Source organism: Melanerpes formicivorus, unplaced genomic scaffold (genome assembly GCF_026170545.1).
Source record: "Melanerpes formicivorus ecotype bairdi unplaced genomic scaffold, bMelFor1.0.p_v2 SCAF_4, whole genome shotgun sequence".
NCBI classification, from domain to species: domain Eukaryota; kingdom Metazoa; phylum Chordata; class Aves; order Piciformes; family Picidae; genus Melanerpes; species Melanerpes formicivorus.
This window is the reverse complement of record NW_027142356.1, coordinates 40,168,348-40,192,338: the sequence shown is the minus strand read 5'-3', so window position 1 is coordinate 40,192,338 and position 23,991 is coordinate 40,168,348. Positions and strand designations below refer to the sequence as shown.

At 55.5% G+C, this 23,991-nt stretch overlaps 2 long non-coding RNA genes across 2 annotated transcripts; both read right to left on the bottom strand.

Annotated features, from left to right (window-relative positions):
* Window positions 1–845: 845 nt before the first annotated feature.
* On the bottom strand, window positions 846–22,938 carry LOC137440941 (uncharacterized). The gene is made up of 7 exons (XR_010987256.1): window positions 22,878–22,938; window positions 20,969–21,130; window positions 5,687–5,765; window positions 3,721–4,225; window positions 3,003–3,176; window positions 2,599–2,758; window positions 846–1,138 (listed from the first exon to the last, which is right to left on the bottom strand). It is a non-coding gene; the product is annotated as an uncharacterized lncRNA (long non-coding RNA).
* LOC137440950 (uncharacterized) lies at window positions 13,616–15,821 on the bottom strand. The gene is made up of 2 exons (XR_010987266.1): window positions 15,698–15,821; window positions 13,616–14,237 (listed from the first exon to the last, which is right to left on the bottom strand). It is a non-coding gene; the product is annotated as an uncharacterized lncRNA (long non-coding RNA).
* Window positions 22,939–23,991: the final 1,053 nt, after the last annotated feature.

Genomic DNA, 23,991 nt, shown 5'->3' with positions numbered 1-23,991 from the left:
GGGTTCCACTTAACACAAAGTAAAAGTATAAAAGGTCAGAGGGAAAGCCAACTCTACCTCTGAACTACAGCAAGAAATACTGGAATCAAGGGGCCCTTTCTTCTGCTACTAATAGATGAAGAGAACATGAAAACTGATGGGCTAAACCAACAGGGCATTAGGAATAGTGTGGCCAGCAGGAGCAGGGAGGTCATAGTGCCCCTGTACTCTGCTCTGGTTAGGCCGCACCTTGAGTACTGTGTCCAGTTCTGGGCTCCTCGGTTTAAGAAGGACATTGAGACACTTGAGCGTGTCCAGAGAAGGGCAACAAGGCTGGTGAGAGGCCTTGAACACAAGCCCTATGAGGAGAGGCTGAGGGAGCTGGGATTGTTTAGCCTGGAGAAGAGGAGGCTCAGGGGTGACCTTATTGCCCTCTACAACTACCTGAAGGGTGGTTGTAGCCAGGAGGGAGTTGGCCTCTTCTCCCAGGCAACCAGCACCAGAACAAGGGGACACAGTCTCAAGCTGCGCCAGGGGAGGTTCAGACTCGAGGTGAGGAGGAAGTTCTTCACCGAGCGAGTCATTCGGCATTGGAATGGGTTGCCCGGGGAGGTGGTTGAGTCATCGACCCTGGAGGCGTTCAAGGGGAGATTGGACGTGGCACTTGGTGCCATGGTCTAGTCATGGGGTCTGCGGTGTCAGGTTGGACTCGATGATCCTCGAGGTCCTTTCCAACCTAAGTGATACTGTGATACTGTGATACTGTAACTCGTAGAGAGAACGGAAGATACAAAGCTTCAACTACATCTGTTTAGCAACGACTCCTACCAGATAACTTCCATGCCATAACTTTACTGAATTCAAACAAGCCAGCTGGTGAAGCGTCTCACTTACAGGCAGCCGACGAGGAGACGTGCAGAAGGCAGAGGCGAGGGAACAAGTCCTGAGCTTTGCTGCAGGCTGTCCTGCGGCTTCCCCTACCGACTCTTTCCCGTACACCACCGCAGAAGGAGTTGGGTGAATTTTGTCTCAAACCCATTAAACCCTTTGGTGGTTTCAGCTTCCCGAGGATGTGTCGGCACAAGTCCTTGTCGGGGCACCGCAAACAGGGAGAGACAAAGCTCCGAGATCCAGGAAGAGGACGGCTGAGCAGACACCCCTAAAGAGAGAAACTTCATCAGCTGAACCTCACACTTCTCCCAGCTTTGCAACAGCAAAGAACTTTGTGAACAACACAGTGGTGCTCCTAAGGAGGTCACCAGCTTGCAAGTTACAGGAGAAATAGAAACCTTTTTATTACAGAAGCACTGGCAAAAATTTACGGACAGGAACAGCAGACGAGGAAATTCTGCGATTGAGCTAACGATAGACATCAGGCCTAGGATCTGGCTACCCTGACAAAGGATGCCAACAGGACAGAGTGAGGCCTCAGCAGCACTCCCAAAAAGCCCCACAGAGAGCCACAGGCTCTGGCCCGTGCCCCACCTACGGGCCGGCCCTCCTGGCAGCAGCGCAACACCACCTCTTCAGGAGCCCAGGGACTGACCTCAGCCCCCTAAGGGCCAGGCAAGGTTGGTTCCTGTTAGCTGCCTAAAGCAGCCTCCCCAGCCCTGCTTACAGGGACCTTGGGCTGCTGCTGGGGACAGAAGGGGGATGGAGGGCTCCACAACTCGTCACACAGACCCCGAGTACAGGGCTGTTAAGCTGACAGGGTGCCAAGGGAACAGGCTGCCATGAAGGCACAGACCCAGGCCCTGAACTACAGGGTGGGTCACCTTGCCGCAGCAACACGACCCAGCGGCTTCGCTGTGTCCGACGAATAAAAGGAGGAAGTTCCACAGGAACAGAAGGGAAAACCTTTTCACTGTGTGTGCCAGAGCCCTGGAGCAGGCTGCCCAGAGAGTTAGTGGAGTCTCTGGAGACATTGAAAAGCTGCCCCAGGTGATCCTGCACTGGCACAGGGGTTGGACCGGATGCTATTTTGGGGTCCCTTCCAACCCCTAACACTCAGTGATTCTGTGATTAGCTATGCTGGTGACAGAGTCTCACTGAGTGCTCTTTAAAATGTTTTTCTTTTCTTTCAGCCTAGGAGTTTCATATTTAAATATACCTTCTGCTCTGTCTTCCCCCTTCCTTCTTCCATCTTGCGTCTAAACACTAGGAGAGCTTGATGAGCTGTATCCTGGGCGTCCCAACGTAACACATCTCAACTGCATACATGGATTTTGTAATCTTTTGCCCCATTGCTCGCACAGGGTGGATTAAGTTCATTACTTAGAGCTTGTCAGGACAGCTGTTGAAGTGTCCTGTGCAATGCAGGAGGAGTTGAATCCCATAGGAAACCACATTACTGTGCTTTGTCAGCCTGGTTATGGTCAGAAACCCCCTTCATTTTTTTTTCTCTTAAACAGATATATCACATGAGTCCCCAGAATTAATTTGCCTCTTCTCATAATTATTTCTTTAAAACTGTCTTAGAAGAGTCTCTGTCCTTCCCTCTCTCTAGATACTGGCCTCCTGAGCCCACGGCAGACTTGCACAGAGCTGCTGCGAGCACCACTCTGCACGGCCTCTGGGGGGCTTTCAAGCACAGGCACCCCAGGAGAATCCAAACCTAACCTTGCAGCTGGCCTTAGAGCTCCTCTTTGGAAAACTGTCGCTGCCAGGGCCCACAAACCAACGTCCTCGGTCGGCAAACCGGATGTAAGGGCTGAAAAGTGTCAACGGAAACCGTAATCGGATGGCCCAGGAAGATCCTGCCGGTCTGAACACACCAGACCTGGAATGCACCAAGAAACTCTGTTAACAACTGCCTGTGTGTCTGCTCATAGCTTGAGGAGTAACAGAGCAGAACCAATTCCCAAAAGGTTTTCACTGCGTTCCCAGGGCAAGTAGAGGCTTGCTCTGGCTGTAGTTAATACCTAGAAATTCCTATCAAAATCTTTGCAGCACAACAAGAAAAAAACCAAACCAACCAAACCACAAACTGCTTTATATTATTAAGTAGGAACTCGAAAGCTTACAGGAACTGTGGGGATTTTTTTATGACAAATTATTCCTTTTCTTTTTTTCAGTGAGCAATTGGGTTTCCAACAGCTCCACATTCTGACACCAAAGCACCCCGCTCCGTGTCAGGGCTTGTGGCTGAGGCCGAATACAAATCTGCAACTGGTCCTCAGGCAAAGCAGTTAAGCTCCCTGAAAACAAAGGAAAGAAAGCAAGAGTGAGTCAACCATAAAAACAAGACCTAACCAAACCCCCAAAGCCATTTTGTCAGGAAGTCGCCTCCACTATCACCCGCCACATGCTGAAATTCCCTTCCCCTGGGGCTCCTGCTTGGCCCACAGCTGGGGAACATAAAGCAAGGCACAGCCCTGTGGGTACCTGCTGCCCTGGAGCCACCAAAACCGGAGCACCCAGTCACTACCAATCCCACAGCAGACCCAAGATACAACAGGGACTCCATAGAGACTCCAAAACCTCACTGAGAACCCCCCAACTCCTTCAGGACCCCCCCAGATTCCCCAACTTAGATGCCCACAAAACCCCTTTGGAGGCACCCAAACCCCCCATCTGAAACACCCAGCTCCACTTTAGGTACCCCCAGATGCTTCCAATGTCCCCAGACCCGCTGGTGGACCAGCCCAGAACCCCCTGACACTATCCCAGACCCTTTCAGGGGGCTCCACACCCCTTCTAGATGCCCACAAAACCCCTTCACACGCCAAAAGAAACCTTTACCTGCCTCCAAACCCCATTAGGGGGCCACTTAGCAGCGGGTGGCAGCAACCAAGTCTGTTGCTCTCACCAATTAAACCCTTTGGTGCTCTCAGCTCTCTGACCCTGTGTCAGTGCAAGTCCTTGTCGGCCGGCACCTTCGTCCTGATCCAGGTGGAGAGAGAACTGCCAGGAACACAGCTTCGCCGCTCCGCTTGCGGCACGCCTGCTGCCGAGGGCAGCCTCGTCCTCGGCCTGCCCGAGAGGAACACGGCCCCCGGGGCCGGGGGACACACAAAAGCCTTCCACAAAGGAAACAAGGGAAGTCTCTTGGCCACTCTTCACGTGCCGAGTGCGATTGTCATGTGGAACACACCGCGGCATCTGGAACGAGTTTAAGTCCAGGTCTATGGCAGCACAGAGGTTCCTGGAATATCCCGGTACATCGATCCACAGGAGGTTGTCTTTCGGTCCCCAGTCTGATGCTTGGCAGCACAGCCATCACACCATTTCTCTCGAGTGCTTTGAACTGACAATTCATGCAGGAGAATAAAACCAAACAGGAGTAAGCAGCTTGGAAAAGAACTTTGATCATCACCGGGCCCAACAAGAGGACACAGCCTCAGGCTGCACCAGGGGAGGTTTAGGCTAGAGGTTAGGAAGAGGTTCTGCACAGAGAGAGTGATGGCCCATTGGAATGGGCTGCCCAGGGAGGTGGTGGAGTCACCATCTTTGGAGGTGCTCAGGAGGAGACTGGATAGGGTGCTTGGTTGCTTGGTTTAGTATTTAGGTGGTGTTGGATGATAGGTTGGACACGATCATCTTGAAGGTCTCTTCCAACCTGGTCCATTCCATTCCAATCAACTAAACCACGGCACTGAGTGCCTCATCCAGTCTCTTTCTAAACACTTCCAGTGATGGTGACTCCACCACCTCCCTGGGCAGCACATTCCAAAGGCCAATCTCTCTTTCAACCTGCTCTATTCTATTCTATGAAGACTCGCTCGGTGAAGATCTTTCTCCTCACCTCGAGTCTAAACCTCCCCTGGCACAGCTTGAGACTGTGTCCTCTTGTTCTGGTGCTGCTTGCCTGGAAGAAGAGATCAACCCCCACCTGGCTACAACCTCCCTTCAGGGAGTCGTAGAAAGCAAGAAGGTCTCCCCTGAGCCTCCTCTTCTCCAGGCTAAGCAACCCCAGCTCCCTCAGCCTCTCCTCACAGGCCTGTGCTCCAAACCCCTCCCCAGCTTTGTTGCCCTTCTCCGGACTCCTTCCAGCAACTCAACGTCTTGCTTAAACGGAGGGGCCCAGAACTGGACACGGGACTCAAGGTGTGCCCTAACCAGTGCCAAGTGCAGGGGCAGAATGACCTCCCTGCTCCTGCTGGCCACTCTGATCCTGATATTGGCCAGGTTGCCAGTGGCCTTCTTGGCCACCCGTGCACGCTGCTGGTCACGACCAGAAGACAGGGATCGGAAGATTCTTTGGCCAAGCTGTAAGCCTCTTCCTAACATCCAGCCTAAACCTCCCCTGGCACAGCTTGAGACTGTGTCCTCTTGCTCTGGTGCTGCTTGCCTGGGAGAAGAGACCAACCCCCACCTGGCTACAACCAGAACTGAGGGGACTGCAATCTTTGCAGCTTCAGCTTTCCTTCTCTGCTACTTCTTTTTTCAGATGGATTGTTTTTCAAAGGGACTGCTGGACAGCAGAACAGGATGGATGGCTGGGCCCCAAGAGCGGTGGGGAACAGAGTTAAACCCAGCCGGTGGCCGGCCGGGCACAAGTGGTGTTCCCCAGGACACCCCTTGTGAGAGAGTGAGTCCAGAGAAGGGCCACAAAGCTGGTGAGGGGTCTGGATAACAAGCCTTAGGAGGAGTGGCTGAAGGAACTGGGACTGTTTAATCTGCAGAAGAGGAAGCTGAGGGAATTATGGTGTGGTCTGGCTTCAGCTCTCAACTAGTTCCACGTTGAGCAAGGACAGCTTGTACTCACAGAAGGCACTGGCTGCTTGGGTTCAAGGTTCCTGCAGAGCTCAGGCTATCTCTCTTCATTAGTGAGGTCGTCCTGTCACCTAGGCAGAGAGAAGAAAGTGCAGCTATGAAATCAGACCACTGGAATCGTGAGACTCGTTCTGTGTGCGACTCCAGGAGAATCCAAACCTAACCTTGGAGCTGCCCTGAAGAGCTCCTCATAGCTTGAGGAGTACCGGAGCAGGAACAATTCCCAAAAGGTTTTCACTGCATTCCTAGGGCACTTGAAGGATTGCCCTGGCTGTAGTTAATACCTAGAAATTCCCCTCAAAATCTTTGCAGCACAGCAAGGAAATTGAGGGATGGGAAGGCAATATGTACTTACACGTTAGGCAAGAATTGGCTTTGCAAACTAATCTCTCTGACTGTTGGATATGCACTGAACTTCCTCGAGGCCAAATGAGGACCCCTTTATTTGGGGAAGCCTCAATGAATTGGACTTGGGGGGCATCAGACTGGGTGACTACATCTGAGAGTAACTTCCACAATTGTCAGCATGGGAAAGATAGCTCAGAAAGCCTGGGTCCAAAGTTTGCCTTAAGAAAATATAGTATAGGAATATACTGTTGGCTGTGAGAAAGGGGGGAACTGATGAACAGAAAAGTCTCATTAACAGAACCACAGAGTTGATAAGAATTTTCCGCTTGTTAGCTGAAATGCTGGGACGCAGGGAGGGGGAGAGGGGCTGGCAGACAGCCTTTGGATAGAGAAGGAATAACAGGATTTGTCAGTGATTCACTTCTGTTAGTCTTGCACAAGATGCTCTTTTGTATACGATAAAGGACACCTGCATGATATGTGTACTTCTGCTCTTTTAGATAGATAAGCTTTGTATAGATAGGCAGCATCTGGACCTCTGTCATTATAGACAGATAACTTTTTGTATAAAAGTTTGCCCAAACCTCTCTGAAGACACACAGCTCTTTTGAAATGATCCTACCTGTGTCAGGCGCCAGAATAGAAGCACGATACAAGAGACTTACTGAGTCTCTTGTGTGTCTTTCTCTAAGTCATTATCAACGCTGTTTGCAGCACAAACCCAAACCCAAACCCACCCCGAGACACCCCCAGCTCCCACGGCAGCCTGCAGAGACCTCCCAAAGGGTCCGTCGGAGGTGCCCAGCTGCCTCTCCACGACCCTTGACCCTTTCAGATGGCCCCACCAGAACTTTACATATCCCCAGACCCTTTTAGGTGTCCCCAGACCTCCTCCGTCACCCCCAAAAGCCCTGCCGATGGCCCCAGACCACCTTCAGACGCCGGAAGGAACACACCTGGGAGTCCCGGGCCGGCAGCGACACCGGAAACCGCACTGCGAGCTCCCCGAATGCGCCAGGACGCCTTGCCCCGGCATAGGACGGCGGTTCGCAGGCACCCTGGGGCACAGAACGGCGTCAGGCGCCGAATCAGGGCTCTCCGCCACCGCTCCGGCTCCAAAGCTGCTCAGCGCGGCGCCCGCCCCCCCGGCCAGAAAAGCGGGGCGCAGCCCGCGAGGAGGGCGCGTGGGCGGGACCGGACCCGCTGCGGCGCAGGCGCCGTATCCATAGCGACGACCGGGACGCTGCCCCTCTGGCGCGAGCAGAGCCGGGCTAGGGCGCAGGCGCCGTATCCATAGCGACCACCGGGACGCTGCCCCTCTGGCGCGAGCAGAGCCGGGCTAGGGCGCAGGCGCCGTATCCATAGCGACCACCGGGACGCTGCCCCTGTTGGCGCGAGCAGAGCCGGGCTAGGGCGCAGGCGCCGTATCCATAGCGACGCTCGAGTCAAGCTCTCTGCTCTCCGCTCTTCCCCTAAGAATTTTCGAGCATTCAGCGCAGTTAGGCTGCAGAAATGAGCTCCCCCGGGGCGGCACACGCCGCGGCACGGCTGCACTGCCGGCCATTACACACAGGGTGGCAGCATTGAGCTCCCACGGGGCCTCTGGGTACGGTTGAGGCAGCAGCCGCCACCCCCGCAGAGCCCCACCGGCCAAGCCCGGACTCGCCCCCACCCCCCCAAGCCCCGCGCAGCTCCAGCGGCTGCTATAGAGAAACCCCACAAAGCAGCAGAGACTGGCACTGACCTGGGACACAGCAGAAGAGCTCCAACCTCTACCAGCCACGACCCTGCACTGAGCCATTTTAAAGCATCTGGCGCCATGTTGCTGAGGGCGGTGCCATGCTGGGGGGTGGGGTTCAGGCTGGGGGGCGGTGCCACGCTGGGGGGGCGGTGCCACGCTGGGGGGGGGCGGTGCCACGCTGGGGGGGGGCGGTGCCACGCTGGGGGGGCGGTGCCACGCTGGGGGGGGCGGTGCCACGCTGGGGGGGGCGGTGCCACGCTGGGGGGGGCGGTGCCACGCTGGGGGGGGGCGGTGCCACGCTGGGGGGGGGCGGTGCCACGCTGGGGGGGGCGGTGCCACGCTGGGGGGGCGGTGCCACGCTGGGGGGGCGGTGCCACGCTGGGGGGGCGGTGCCACGCTGGGGGGGCGGTGCCACGCTGGGGGGGGCGGTGCCACGCTGGGGGGGGCGGTGCCACGCTGGGGGGGGCGGTGCCACGCTGGGGGGGGCGGTGCCACGCTGGGGGGGGCGGTGCCACGCTGGGGGGGGCGGTGCCACGCTGGGGGGGGGCGGTGCCACGCTGGGGGGGCGGTGCCACGCTGGGGGGGGGCGGTGCCACGCGGGGGGGGGCGGTGCCACGCGGGGGGGGGGCGGTGCCACGCGGGGGGGGGGCGGTGCCACGCGGGGGGGGGCGGTGCCACGCGGGGGGGGGGCGGTGCCACGCTGGGGGGGGCGGTGCCACGCTGGGGGGGGCGGTGCCACGCTGGGGGGGGGCGGTGCCACGCTGGGGGGGCGGTGCCACGCTGGGGGGGGCGGTGCCACGCTGGGGGGGGCGGTGACACGCTGGGGGGGGGCGGTGACACGCTGGGGGGGGGCGGTGACACGCTGGGGGGGGGCGGTGACACGCTGGGGGGGGGCGGTGACACGCTGGGGGGGGGCGGTGACACGCTGGGGGGGGGCGGTGACACGCTGGGGGGGGCGGTGACACGCTGGGGGGGGCGGTGACACGCTGGGGGGGGGCGGTGACACGCTGGGGGGGGGCGGTGACACGCTGGGGGGGGGCGGTGACACGCTGGGGGGGGCGGTGCCTGCGTTGTCACCTCACGCTCAGCTTTCCATGGGTTTTATTCCCCTCCAAGACACCACGTTGAGTTCTGAGCAGCTGAGGAGCCCTGGGAAACACCTCTACAGAAATGTTCCTCCAACAGCTGTCAGAAAAACGTTCGTTCCGCCAGTACTGCCGGCCGTTACACACCGGGCGGCAGTATTAAGCTCCCCCGGGGCGGCACACGCCGCGGCACGGCTGCACTGCCGGCCAGTACACACCGGGTGGCAGCATTGAGCTCCCCCGGGGCGGCACACGCCGCGGCACGGCTGCACTGCCGGCCGTTACACACCGGGTGGCAGCACTGAGCACCTCCCTGGGCGTGGGCAGCAGCCGGGCCCCCACCTGGCTTTTATTTTCCAATGCTAAAAGCCTTTTAGAAGCAGAAAGGGCAGACAGGGGTCGTTTCCAAAGCTTTCTTACGCACCAGTCACTCCAAGCCCTCCCTCTCCAGCTGCAAACCAGAGGTTTGCCTCCGCCTCGCCTCACCCCAGTACTTACACTTTTAAAGATAGTGTGGTGCCCTCGGAGAATTTTCAGCACTTTAGGGGGGGGCCCCCAGCCCTCGCTCACCTGCTCCTCTGCTGCAGCAGCCCCCTGCCCCACGTGGCAGAACCAGCCCACCCACAATCCCCCCACTCCCTTTGATTCGCCCCCAGAAAGGCACAAAATAAAGCAAACTGCCCAGCCAGCACCTCCTGCCTTTCACAGCAAGGACTGAACATTGCAGCTTTGGCCAAGACTATCAGCCCAAAGGAAGGCCTGGCCCCTGAGGAGCTAAATGCAAGTGAACCATCTGACACCACCACAGTCCTGTGAATGTTGCAAAGCAGTAGTGCATGCAGTATAATAATTCGAAAGTTAAGGGCTGCTCAAGCTTTACACAAAGTATCCTATTCAGTTTTGGGTTCCACTTAACACAAAGTAAAAGTATAAAAGGTCAGAGGGAAAGCCAACTCTACCTCTGAACTACAGCAAGAAACACTGGAATCAAGGGGCCCTTTCTTCTGCTACTAATAGATGAAGAGAACATGAAAACTGATGGGCTAAACCAACAGGGCAAGATTAGAATAACTAGTAGAGAGAACGGAAGATACAAAGCTTCAACTACGTCTGTTTAGCAACGACTCCTACCAGATAACTTCCATGCCATAACTTTGCTGAATTCAAACAAGCCAGCTGGTGAAGCGTCTCGCTTACAGGCGGCCGACGAGGAGACGTGCAGAAGGCAGAGGCGAGGGAACAAGTCCTGAGCTTTGCTGCAGGCTGTCCTGCGGCTTCCCCTACCGACTCTTTCCCGTACACCACCGCAGAAGGAGTTGGGTGAATTTTGTCTCAATCCGGCTCCTAAGACAACCTCCGCTTTTTCCCTGGGTGCCTACGTGGGTGTTGCTTCATCTTTCCCTCACGCTCGGTACGGCATTCGGGTGCAGAGCAAGGCTCAGGACAGCCAAACCGAACTCCTTTGCTGAAGAAAAGGAAGCGGAAACACAGGCTGAGCCCCTGAGCTCTAAACATTCACTGAGCCCCAGGAAATGCCTGCATGTGCTGGCTGCTGCCACCTCCTCGTTGCCCCGGGCCTGCTCATTGGAGGCTGCCTGGCAAAAGCACCTGCCCCCACTTTCCTCAGCGTTCTTTGAATACCCAGGTTGGAAACCTAAGAGGTAGCGCACTAATTGGAAAGCATGTTCCAGCGGGCGTGGCTGGAGGCTGGGCGCTGATGTCTTCCTGCCCTGCCAACTTAGCATGGTGAACCAAAGCTCTTCAGCTTTTTCTAGGGGTGGAAACACAACAGGACAAACTTTGTTTCTCAGGTAACAAGGCACAAAACTCATTAAGGGGTTTCTAGGCCAGAATCAACACCTACCCCTAACCTGAAACCCTTCTGGTTGCTTCTGCCTGTCAGCACAGTAGCTCTGCGTCTCTCTGGGAGAGATTCCAATGGCTCAGGAGCAGATGATGTTTCCCACTTTAACGATCCCACTCTTAGTCACGCAGCAAAGATCCCCTCTATGCTGGAAATACATATTCTAATAGGGTAACCCATGGTGAAGAGGAAACACTGCCATTTGGCAATGTTGATTTACCTTCTGGGATTTACTACCCCAAAATCACCTTGCAGTTGGTGCATTTCTTGCTGGCAATCAACCCATCTCTTCCATCTGTTGCTCTCATTCTTTTGTTTCAGCTTTCTGAGCCTGTGTCGGTACAAGTCCTTCTCAGGGCACCACAAACAGAGACAGACAAAGCTTCCTTTTCTCCAATAGTTCCAGGAAGATTTCCGGCACTCCTAGGCGAGCACCGACAGAGTGACGGCTGTGAGGTGACATCAGCCTGGCACTGGAGCTGGGCATTCTGAGCAGATGAGGAAGCCTGGGCAGCACCTGCAGAGAAATCTTGGTTCCTCTGCAGAGAAGCACTGGCCTTAGAGACAAAGCTGTCTTTGATCTGGGCACCAGCTGCAGCTCTCAGCAGTGCCCAGATGCAGAGCAATGGCCTGAACCTTCATCCTGATCCAGGTGGAGAGAGAACTGCCAGGAACACAGCTTCTCTGCTCCGGTTGCAGCATCCCCAGGGGCCGAGCGCAGCCTTGCTGTTAGCGAGGAACACAGCCCCTGTGAGAAGCTCCTGGGGTCAGGGGACAAACAAGAGGTTTTCCACACTGGAAACAAGGGAAGTCTCTTTGCCACTCCCATTATACCCATCAGAGGACTTCTGCTTGCTTACATACCTGCTCACTTGGAGTCTACACTGGCAGAAGCTTCAGCTCCTCGGTAAAAGCGTGGACTGAGCAATTTCCTTTTCAGCCTTTCCTTCCTGACTGACAGAGATCAAACCCTACCTGGAGCCCACACAAGCCAAGAAGGGGATGCCCTGCTAGGCTGGCAGGGCGAGGCTGTACCGTCGCAGCAGCCGTAGCCCTTGTGCCGACACAACAGGGACTCCGTAGCCCCCCACAGCCATCCTGCTGCCCTCCTCGAGCCCCGCCCCCTTCCATAGCCATCCTATTGTGGCCCTCCAGCCCCGCCTCCAGTCCTGCTGCCCCGCCTCCTGCAACCTCCCTCAGCCCTTTCCCCGCCCCCTCCCATAGCCATCCTCTTACCCTCCTCCAGCCCCGCCTCCAGTCCTCCTGCCCCGCCTCCTGCAACCTCCCTCAGCCCTTTCCCCGCCCCCTCCACGGCCATCCTATTTCACTCAAACCCCGCCCCCGCGTGACGCAAATGCCCTCTCGTTCCCGCCCCCCTCCAATAGCCATCCTATTGCCGCCCTCTAGCCCCGCCTCCAGTCCTCCAGCCCCGCCCCCCATAGCCAGCCTATTGTCTTCCTCAAGCCCCGCCTCCAGTGACGTAACCTGTTCGCTCTTCTCCGCCCCCCCTCCCCTCTAGCTCCCTTCCCACCCCTTCCCTTTCCTATCCCCTCACAGCGCCGCCGCCGCTTTCTCTGCTCCCCGCCCCTCCTTTGCGCGGCCCCTAATCACGTGACGATCGCTGGGCGAGTCTGGGTGCTGCTGGGTTCGCCCTGGGATCACTGGGCGAGTCTGGGGGCATTGGGGTCAGCCTGCAAGAGCTGAGAGAGATAGGAGAACAGCTCGTGAACTGGGAGCAGACTGCTCCCGACCGCGGCAAATCGACACCCACCCCCCCCCTCGCCGCTGGTGTTTCTCGCCCCCCCCCCCCCCCCCCCCGCTGCTGCCCACCCTCAGACCCTTAGCAGAGTCCTGCAGCAGGCACAGAACAACTCCAGAGAGGAGCACAGTCCACACTGAGCTGATGCGGAGCGGAGAAAGCAGAGGGAACGATAGTTACGCTGGCTAGGTCGGAGCCGATGGGGCGAGGGCGACGCCATCTTGGGAAGGGCAAGCGCTGTCACGGGGAGATCGACGCCATCTTGGGAAGGGCAGGCGTTGTCACGGGGAGGGCGACGCCATCTTGGGAAGGGCAGTCGCTGTCACGGGGAGAGCGGTGCCGTCTTGGTGCCCTCACTTCCGTCTACATGCCCCCAGACCTCCTTTCTCACCCTCTAAGGCCCTTGAGGTGCTCGCAGCTCGCCTTGAGATGCCGGGGGAGATGTGGCTGGGGGGTCCTGGGACTGCAGGACACCCAATACCGGGGTCAGACCACCCCAATCCTGCGGGACCCCAAACCCTGGAACCCCCCAGAGACCTCTAACACAGCACCACCACTCCCCGCCCCCTCAGCTGCTTCAGGACCCTCCAGAGACCCCCCCGGAGACCCTCCAGAGGCCGCCAGACACCTCTCGATGCCCACAAAGCCCCTCTAGACGCCCCAGAATACCTCTCTGCGCCTCCCTGCACCCTTGGCAGCAGGCGACAGCAAGCAGTACCTGGCCGTGCCCACAAGGTGGGAGCAGTGAGCAGAAGAGTCAGGGGCGCTAGGGACACCGAGACTCCAGCAGTGCCACACAGCAACCCACACGCTGTGGGGACCTGACACAGAGACCCCGAAACCACACTGAGGCACAGACCCCCCCACTCCTCCCTGACCCTCCAGACATGACCCAGGAGCCCCTCCAGAGGTCCCCAGACACCTCTAGATGCTCCCAGAACCCTTCACATGCCCCCAAATCCCCCTTTCATACCCCCAAGCCCACTTCAGATGACAGCAGACCCTCCTTAACAGGCCCCCAGCGCTCAGCAGGTCCGGTGCTGCTGTGCCTCGGGAGCAGATCAGCTGGTCTCCCTGCAGAGCTTTTTCCAGTCAATGAAAAAACAGCACACCACAAACACACATGAAAGACAATCCACTGTTTTAATTGAGAGACAGTTGCTATTTCTGCTTCAAACCACACCCCACACCCCCCCGTGGCTCTGCTCAGGATGTGCTTTTCTCCTCTAGAAGCCTTTCTACAGAACAGAGGGGGGTCACGTCAAGGCCTTTCTGCACACAAATCACTGCCCTTCTGCAATCTCTCAATAAGCAGCACCGCTGTTCCTCTGCTGGAACACCTCACACTCACTCTTACACTTGCCCGGGGCTTTCCCTCCCCTCCAAGAACGTCCTGGCATTTCAAACATTTGGCATTTCAGGTCTGCAAGCAGCCTTTGTGGGAGGCTGCCCTCACCCCTCCCTCACTGCTCCTCTGCTGTATCCTCGCCCACCCCGCTGTGGCATCACAGAAGGAAAGACAGCCGAGCGGCTACGCTCCTGTTCTTTTTATCACCCCGAGCCGGGGACAGCCTTCTGGGCAAGGTTTGCAGCTTCAGCACACAGCTGAGCTTTGCTCTCACCCATTAAACCCTTTGGTGGTTTCAGCTTCCCGAGGATGTGTCGGCACAAGTCCTTGTCGGGGCACCGCAAACAGGGAGAGACAAAGCTCCGAGATCCAGGAAGAGGACGGCTGAGCAGACACCCCTAAAGAGAGAAACTTCATCAGCTGAACCTCACACTTCTCCCAGCTTTGCAACAGCAAAGAACTTTGTGAACAACACAGTGCTGCTCCTAAGGAGGTCACCAGCTTGCAAGTTACAGGAGAAATAAAAACCTTTTTATTACAGAAGCACTGGCAAAAACTTACGGACAGGAACAGCAGACGAGCAAATTCTGCGATTGAGCTAACGACAGACATCAGGCCTAGGATCTGGCTACCCTGACAAAGGATGCCAACAGGACAGAGTGAGGCCTCAGCAGCACTCCCAAAAAGCCCCACAGAGAGCCACAGGCTCTGGCCCGTGCCCCACCTACGGGCCGGCCCTCCTGGCAGCAGCGCAACACCACCTCTTCAGGAGCCCAGGGACTGACCTCAGCCCCCTAAGGGCCAGGCAAGGTTGGTTCCTGTTAGCTGCCTAAAGCAGCCTCCCCAGCCCTGCTTCCAGGGACCTTGGGCTGCTGCTGGGGACAGAAGGGGGATGGAGGGCTCCACAACTCGTCACACAGGCCCCGAGTACAGGGCTGTTAAGCTGACAGGGTGCCAAGGGAACAGGCTGCCATGAAGGCACAGACCCAGGCCCTGAACTACAGGGTGGGTCACCTTGCCGCAGCAACACGACCCAGCGGCTTCGCTGCGTCCGACGAATAAAAGGAGGAAGTTCCACAGGAACAGAAGGGAAAACCTTTTCACTGTGTGTGCCAGAGCCCTGGAGCAGGCTGCCCAGAGAGTTAGTGGAGTCTCTGGAGACATTCAAAACCCGCCCCAGGTGATCCTGCACTGGCACAGGGGTTGGACCGGATGCTATTTTGGGGTCCCTTCCAACCCCTAACACTCAGTGATTCTGTGATTAGCTATGCTGGTGACAGAGTCTCACTGAGTGCTCTTTAAAATGTTTTTCTTTTCTTTCAGCCTAGGAGTTTCATATTTAAATAGACCTTCTGCTCTGTCTTCCCCCTTCCTTCTTCCATCTTGCGTCTAAACACTAGGAGAGCTTGATGAGCTGTATCCTGGGCGTCCCAACGTAACACATCTCAACTGCATACATGGATTTTGTAATCTTTTGCCCCATTGCTCGCACAGGGTGGATTAAGTTCATTACTTAGAGCTTGTCAGGACAGCTGTTGAAGTGTCCTGTGCAATGCAGGAGGAGTTGAGTCCCATAGGAAACCACATTACTGTGCTTTGTCAGCCTGGTTATGGTCAGAAACCTCCTTCATTTGTTTTTCTCTTAAACAGATATATCACATGAGTCCCCAGAATTAATTTGCCTCTTCTCATAATTATTTCTTTAAAACTGTCTTAGAAGTGTCTCTGTCCTTCCCTCTCTCTAGATACTGGCCTCCTGAGCCCACGGCAGACTTGCACAGAGCTACTGCGAGCACCACTCTGCACGGCCTCTGGGGGGCTTTCAAGCACAGGCACCCCAGGAGAATCCAAACCTAACCTTGCAGCTGGCCTTAGAGCTCCTCTTTGGAAAACTGTCGCTGCCAGGGCCCACAAACCAACGTCCTCTGTCGGCAAACCGGATGTAAGGGCTGAAAAGTGTCAACGGAAACCGTAATCGGATGGCCCAGTGTGCTGGGTTGAGGCAGCCCCCTTCCCCACCCCTGGCAACAATAAACACTCAGACAAACGGATTGCAAAAGTGATGGAAAGTTTAAATAGAAAGCAGTGAACCTTTACAGAAAAGCAAAAGCAGAGTGACAAAGAAAAATCCCAAAGCAGACCCAGAGAGACCCCATCCCCACCTGAGGGTACATCCGAGACCCCCAGGGCTCCTTCTTCCCCCTCCCACTGCTAGGCTAGTCTCAGCTGGCCAGATCTGAGACTGCCCATCCCCCCGTGGCCTTGGGCCTAGCCAGGCCCAAAGCCAGGAGACATCTCCCCAGTTACCGGCTGACGGAGGAGGAAGAAAAGAGATAGTGCTAGACTCCGCACTGGATCTTATAGTGGTGCAAAGGATTGTGGTATGAAATACTACATAATTTCCTGTGTCCACCCCTGGGCTGGATTTCTGGACACAGGAAGTAAACACTGCAGGGGGGCACCCAGCTCAAACTGTAACATACCACCCCTTATTTCATACCATAATCTTTGCACCCAAACACATCATTAAATCAGAAATCTTCCGATGACATGTTCGGCGAAGTCCCTATCTTCATCTGGGCGTCCACCCAAACGGTCTCTCATTCAGGCTCTAGTGTCCGTCCATTCCAGTTCTTCTTCCCTCATCTAGTAGAACCTCTCAGCGATGCAGAGTTCACTCTTCTGCGGTGCAAGCTCTTCTTGGATCCGTTGGACATCCTGGTCACCTGGAAGGAACCTCACAACTTCTCAACCAAACCTTTATTCCCATCTCTATTTACTCAGCGGCATGTTTCCACCCCTGGGGCAAGCCAGTCAGAACAATGAGGCTCTAACTGCTTCTCCACCCCTCCAAGAAAACAGCACGCTGAGCCTTTCACAACCCTGCACGGACCTATCCCAAGCCCAGTGCTGACCGCTTCCAGCCGCGGCCCGAGGCTCTACAGATGCTTATCACAGTACACCGCCTTCCCGCTAGGCGTTCGCGTACCGAGACGTGACAGCATCCAAAACACAACCCTCCCCTGGCGGAGGGAGGGGCTGCACCACAACCTAGTGAGAAGAAGGGAGGTGGAGCCAGGTGCTCGGCGCCATTTTCGGAACTCGTCCGAAAAAGTCGGGGAAGAGACTAGGGCCGGCCCCGCCGCCGCTCCGAGCGCACGGCTGTGCTCACCGCCGCCGCAGCCCGAGCGAACGGCAGGTCCCGCCGCCACCGCAGTTCAAGTGGACGGCCGGGGACCGCCGCCGCCGCTCCGAGCGCACGGCCGGTCCCGCCGCCACCGCAGCTCAAGCGGACGGCCGGGGACCGCCGCCGCCGCTCCGAGCGCACAGCAGGGCTCCGCCCACCTCTGCCGCCGCGGTACAGAATCAAAATCGCCTCCACCCCTCGGGTATTCAAACGCCTCATCCAGCAAAAGCCATGAGCACGTCCTCAGGGCCCTTGAGAACAGCTTTCAGCTGGAGTCCCCGTTCGCCCATAGGGAGTCGAGCTCGCCCGCTCGCCGCGGCTGGCCCTACCCCGCAGCGAGAACGGACCTGACTTTGATCTGCTCGCCACTGCTCCTCCCCCACTTCACTCCCTGCCGCTTTTACCGCTCCGCAAAGAATAAAGGTGGGGGAAGGCAGGTCCCGCATTCTCAAGCGGTGCCCCCATTCCGGTGGTTAAGAACCACCCCTGCTTGAAAATAGCAGGAGGGACTCTCTGCCACCGGTCACGCACCAGGTATCCCCCTGCAATCCACAAGAACTTAACACAGTCGCCCCAACAACAACACGAGCCCCCACCTGCCAAAAAACCAAACCGACGCCCAGAACTAAATTTAAACTCTCTTATCTTTTGCAATCCGATCTGCAGAGTAGCCACAATAACCAACTCCTTCTCCTGGCTGGCTCGCCAAGAATGTAAAGGGGTTGGGGGCAGATCCTCTGCCCATCTTAACCATCCTCTGCTACCAAGAATGTGCAAGGGTTGAGGCAGCCCCCTTCCCCACCCCTGGCAACAATAAACACTCAGACAAACGGATTGCAAAAGTGATGGAAAGTTTAAATAGAAAGCAGTGAACCTTTACAGAAAAGCAAAAGCAGAGTGACAAAGAAAAATCCCAAAGCAGACCCAGAGAGACCCCATCCCCACCTGAGGGTACATCCGAGACCCCCAGGGCTCCTTCTTCCCCCTCCCACTGCTAGGCTAGTCTCAGCTGGCCAGATCTGAGACTGCCCATCCCCCCATGGCCTTGGGCCTAGCCAGGCCCAAAGCCAGGAGACATCTCCCCAGTTACCGGCTGACGGAGGAGGAAGAAAAGAGATAGTGCTAGACTCCGCACTGGATCTTATAGTGGTGCAAAGGATTGTGGTATGAAATACTACATAATTTCCTGTGTCCACCCCTGGGCTGGATTTCTGGACACAGGAAGTAAACACTGCAGGGGGGCACCCAGCTCAAACTGTAACACCCAGGAAGATCCTGCCGGTCTGAACACACCGGACCTGGAATGCACCAAGAAACTCTGATAGCAACTTTGTGTGTGTCTGCTCATAGCTTGAGGAGTAACAGAGCAGAACCAATTCCCAAAAGGTTTTCACTGCGTTCCCAGGGCAAGTAGAGGCTTGCTCTGGCTGTAGTTAATACCTAGAAATTCCTATCAAAATCTTTGCAGCACAAGAAGAAAAAAACCAAACCAACCAAACCACAAACTGCTTTATATTATTAAGTAGGAACTCGAAAGCTTACAGGAACTGTGGGGATTTTTTTATGACAAATTATTCCTTTTCTTTTTTTCAGTGAGCAATTGGGTTTCCAACAGCTCCACATTCTGACACCAAAGCACCCCGCTCCGTGTCAGGGCTTGTGGCTGAGGCCGAATACAAATCTGCAACTGGTCCTCAGGCAAAGCAGTTAAGCTCCCTGAAAAAAAAGGAAAGAAAGCTAGAGTGAGTCAACCATAAAAACAAGACCTAACCAAACCCCCAAAGCCATTTTGTCAGGAAGTCGCCTCCACTATCACCCGCCACATGCTGAAATTCCCTTCCCCTGGGGCTCCTGCTTGGCCCACAGCTGGGGAACATAAAGTAAGGCACAGCCCTGTGGGTACCTGCTGCCCTGGAGCCACCAAAACCGGAGCACCCAGTCACTACCAATCCCACAGCAGACCCAAGATACAACAGGGACTCCATAGAGACTCCAAAACCTCACTGAGAACCCCCCAACTCCTTCAGGACCCCCACAGATTCTCCAACTTAGATGCCCACAAAACCCCTTTGGAGGCACCCAAACCCCCCATCTGAAACACCCAGCTCCACTTTAGGTACCCCCAGATGCTTCCAATGTCCCCAGACCCGCTGGTGGACCAGCCCAGAACCCCCTGACACTATCCCAGACCCTTTCAGGGGGCTCCACACCCCTTCTAGATGCCCACAAAACCCCTTCACACGCCAAAAGAAACCTTTACCTGCCTCCAAACCCCATGTGGGGGCCACTTAGCAGCGGGTGGCAGCAACCAAGTCTGTTGCTCTCACCAATTAAACCCTTTGGTGCTCTCAGCTCTCTGACCCTGTGTCAGTGCAAGTCCTTGTCGGCCGGCACCTTCCTCCTGATCCAGGCGGAGAGAGAACTGCCAGGAACACAGCTTCGCCGCTCCGCTTGCGGCACGCCTGCTGCCGAGGGCAGCCTCGTCCGCAGCCTGCCCGAGAGGAACACGGCCCCCGGGGCCGGGGGACACACAAAAGCCTTCCACAAAGGAAACAAGGGAAGTCTCTTGGCCACTCTTCACGTGCCGAGTGCGATTGTCATGTGGAACACACCGCGGCATCTGGAACGAGTTTAAGTCCAGGTCTATGGCAGCACAGAGGTTCCTGGAATATCCCGGTACATCGATCCACAGGAGGTTGTCTTTCGGTCCCCAGTCTGATGCTTTGCAGCACAGCCATCACACCATTTCTCTCGAGTGCTTTGAACTGACAATTCATGCAGGAGAATAAAACCAAACAGGAGTAAGCAGCTTGGAAAAGAACTTTGATCATCACCGGGCCCAACAAGAGGACACAGTCTCAGGCTGCACCAGGGGAGGTTTAGGCTAGAGGTTAGGAAGAGGTTCTGCACGGAGAGAGTGATGGCCCATTGGAATGGGCTGCCCAGGGAGGTGGTGGAGTCACCATCTTTGGAGGTGTTCAGGAGGAGACTGGATAGGGTGCCTGGTTGCTTGGTTTAGTTGATTAGGTGGTGTTGGATGATAGGTTGGACACGATGATCTTGAAGGTCTCTTCCAACTTGGTCTGGTCTATTCTATTCTATTCTATTCCATTCCATTCCAACACCATCTAATCAACTAAACCACGGCACTGAGTGCCTCATCCAGTCTCTTTCTAAACACTTCCAGTGATGGTGACTCCCTGGGCACCACCTCCCTGAGCAGCACATTCCAAAGGCCAATCTCTCTTTCAACCTGCTCTATTCTATTCTATGAAGACCTTCTTCCTAACATCCAGCCTAAACCTCCCCTGGCACAGCTTGAGACTGTGTCCTCTTGTTCTGGTGCTGCTTGCCTGGGAGAAGAGACCAACCCCCACCTGGCTACAACCAGAACTGAGGGGACTGCAATCCTTGCAGCTTCAGCTTTCCTTCTCTGCTACTTCTTTTTTCAGATGGATTGTTTTTCAAAGGGACTGCTGGACAGCAGAACAGGATGGATGGCTGGGCCCCAAGAGCGGTGGGGAACAGAGTTAAACCCAGCCGGCGGACGGCCGGGCACAAGTGGTGTTCCCCAGGACACCCCTTGTGAGAGAGTGAGTCCAGAGAAGGGCCACAAAGCTGGTGAGGGGTCTGGATAACAAGCCTTAGGAGGAGTGGCTGAAGGAACTGGGACTGTTTAATCTGCAGAAGAGGAAGCTGAGGGAATTACGGTGTGGTCTGGCTTCAGCTCTCAACTACTTCCACGTTGAGCAAGGACAGCTTGTACTCACAGAAGGCACTGGCTGCTTGGGTTCAAGGTTCCTGCAGAGCTCAGGCTATCTCTCTTGATTAGTGAGGTCGTCCTGTCACCTAGGCAGAGAGAAGAAAATGCAGCTATGAAATTAGACCACTGGAATCGTGAGACTCGTTCTGTGTGCGACTCCAGGAGAATCCAAACCTAACCTTGGAGCTGCCCTGAAGAGCTCCTCTTTGGAAAAGTCTCGCTGCCGGGCCCCACAAACCCCACACCCTCTGTCAGCAAACCGGATGTACGAGCTGAAGAGTGTCGACAGAAACTGTACGTGGACAGCTCAGGAAGATCCTGCCAGTCCCAGCACACCAGACCTGGAATGATCAAAGAAAGTCCCTTAACAACTGTCTGTGTGTCTGCTCATAGTTTGAGGAGAACCCCCCAACTCCTTCAGGGCCCCCCCAGATTCCCCAACTTAGATGCCCACAAAACCCCTTTGGAGGCACCCAAACCCCCCATCTGATACGCCCAGCTCCACTTTAGGTACCCCCAGACGCTTCTAATGTCCCCAGACCCGCTGGTTGACCAGCCCAGAACCCCCTGACACTATCCCAGACCCTTTCAGGGGGCTCCACACCCCTTCTAGATGCCCACAAAACCCCTTCACATACCAAAAGAAACCTTTACCTGCCTCCAAACCCCATAAGGGGGCCACTCAGACCCCTTAGCAGCGGGTGGCAGCAACCAAGTCTGTTGCTCTCACCAATTAAACCTGGATGTTAGGAAGAAGGTCTTCATAGAATAGAATAGAGCAGGTTGAAAGAGAGATTGGCCTTTGGAATGTGCTGCTCAGGGAGGTGGTGCCCAGGGAGTCACCATCACTGGAAGTGTTTAGAAAGAAACTGGATGAGGCACTCAGTGCCATGGTTTAGTTGATTAGATGGTGTTGGAATGGAATGGACCGGACCAGGTTGGAAGAGACCTTCAAGATCATCGTGTCCAACCTATCATCCAACACCACCTAATCAACTAAACCATGCAACCAAGCACCCTATCCAGTCTCCTCCTGAACACCTCCAAAGATGGTGACTCCACCACCTCCCTGGGCAGCCCACTCCAATGGGCAATCACTCTCTCTGTGCAGAACCTCTTCCTAACCTCTAGCCTAAACCTCCCCTGCCACAGCTTGAGACTGTGTCCTCTTGTTCTGGTGCTGCTTGCCTGGAAGAAGAGACCAACCCCCACCTGGCTACAACCTCCCTTCAGGGAGTTGCAGAGAGCAAGAAGGTCTCCCCTGAGCCTCCTCTTCTCCAGGCTAAGCAACCCCAGCTCCCTCAGCCTCTCCTCACAGGCCTGTGCTCCAAACCCCTCCCCAGCTTTGTTGCCCTTCTCCGGACTCCTTCCAGCAACTCAACGTCTTGCTTAAACGGAGGGGCCCAGAACTGGACACGGGACTCAAGGTGTGCCCTAACCAGTGCCAAGTGCAGGGGCAGAATGACCTCCCTGCTCCTGCTGGCCACACTGTTCCTGATATTGGCCAGGTTGCCAGTGGCCTTCTTGGCCACCCGTGCACGCTGCTGGTCACGACCAGAAGACAGGGATCAGAAGAGTCTTTGGCCAAGCTGTAAACCACTTCCTAACATTCAGCCTAAACCTCCCCTGGCACAGCTTGAGACTGTGCCCTCTTGCTCTGGTGCTGCTTGCCTGGGAGAAGAGACCAACCCCCACCTGGCTACAACCAGAACTGAGGGGACTGCAATCTTTGCAGCTTCAGCTTTCCTTCTCTGCTACTTCTTTTTTCAGATGGATTGTTTTTCAAAGGGACTGCTGGACAGCAGAACAGGATGGATGGCTGGGCCCCAAGAGCGGTGGGGAACAGAGTTAAACCCAGCCGGTGGCCGGCCGGGCACGAGTGGTGTTCCCCAGGACACCCCTTGTGAGAGAGTGAGTCCAGAGAAGGGCCACAAAGCTGGTGAGGGGTCTGGATAACAAGCCTTATGAGGAGTGGCTGAAGGAACTGGGACTGTTTAATCTGCAGAAGAGGAAGCTGAGGGAATTATGGCGTGGTCTGGCTTCAGCTCTCAACTCGTTCCACGTTGAGCAAGGACAGCTAGTACTCACAGAAGGCACTGGCTGCTTGGGTTCAAGGTTCCTGCAGAGCTCAGGCTCTCTTCATTAGTGAGGTCGTCCTGTCACCTAGGCAGAGAGAAGAAAATGCAGCTATGAAATTAGACCACTGGAATCGTGAGACTCGTTCTGTGTGCGACTCCAGGAGAATCCAAACCTAACCTTGGAGCTGCCCTGAAGAGCTCCTCATAGCTTGAGGAGTACCAGAGCAGGAACAATTCCCAAAAGGTTTCCACTGCATTCCTAGGGCACTTGAAGGATTGCCCTGGCTGTAGTTAATACCTAGAAATTCCTATCAAAATCTTTGCAGCACAGCAAGGAAATTGAGGGATGGGAAGGCAATATGTACTTACACGTTAGGCAAGAATTGGCTTTGCAAACTAATCTCTCTAACTGTTGGATATGCACTGAACTTCCTCGAGGCCAAATGAGGACCCCTTTATTTGGGGAAGCCTCAATGAATTGGACTTGGGGGGCATCAGACTGGGTGACTACATCTGAGAGTAACTTCCACAAGTGTCAGCATGGGAAAGATAGCTCAGAAAGCCTGGGTCCAAAGTTTGCCTTAAGAAAATATGGTATAGGAATATACTGTTGGCTGTGAGAAAGGGGGGAACTGATGAACAGAAAAGTCTCATTAACAAAACCACAGAGTTGATAAGAATTTTCCGCTTGTTAGCTGAAATGCTGGGACGCAGGGAGGGGGAGAGGGGCTGGCAGACAGCCTTTGGATAGAGAAGGAATAACAGGATTTGTCAGTGATTCACGTCTGTTAGTCTTGGACAAGATGCTCTTTTGGATAAGATAAAGGACACCTGCATGATATGTGTACTTCTGCTCTTTTAGATAGATAAGCTTTGTATAGATAGGCAGCATCTGGACCTCTGTCATTATAGACAGATAACTTTTTGTATAAAAGTTTGCCCAAACCTCTCTGAAGACACACAGCTCTTTTGAAATGATCCTACCTGTGTCAGGCGCCAGAATAGAAGCACGATACAAGAGACTTACTGAGTCTCTTGTGTGTCTTTCTCTAAGTCATTATCAACGCTGTTTGCAGCACAAACCCAAACCCAAACCCACCCCGAGACACCCCCAGCTCCCACGG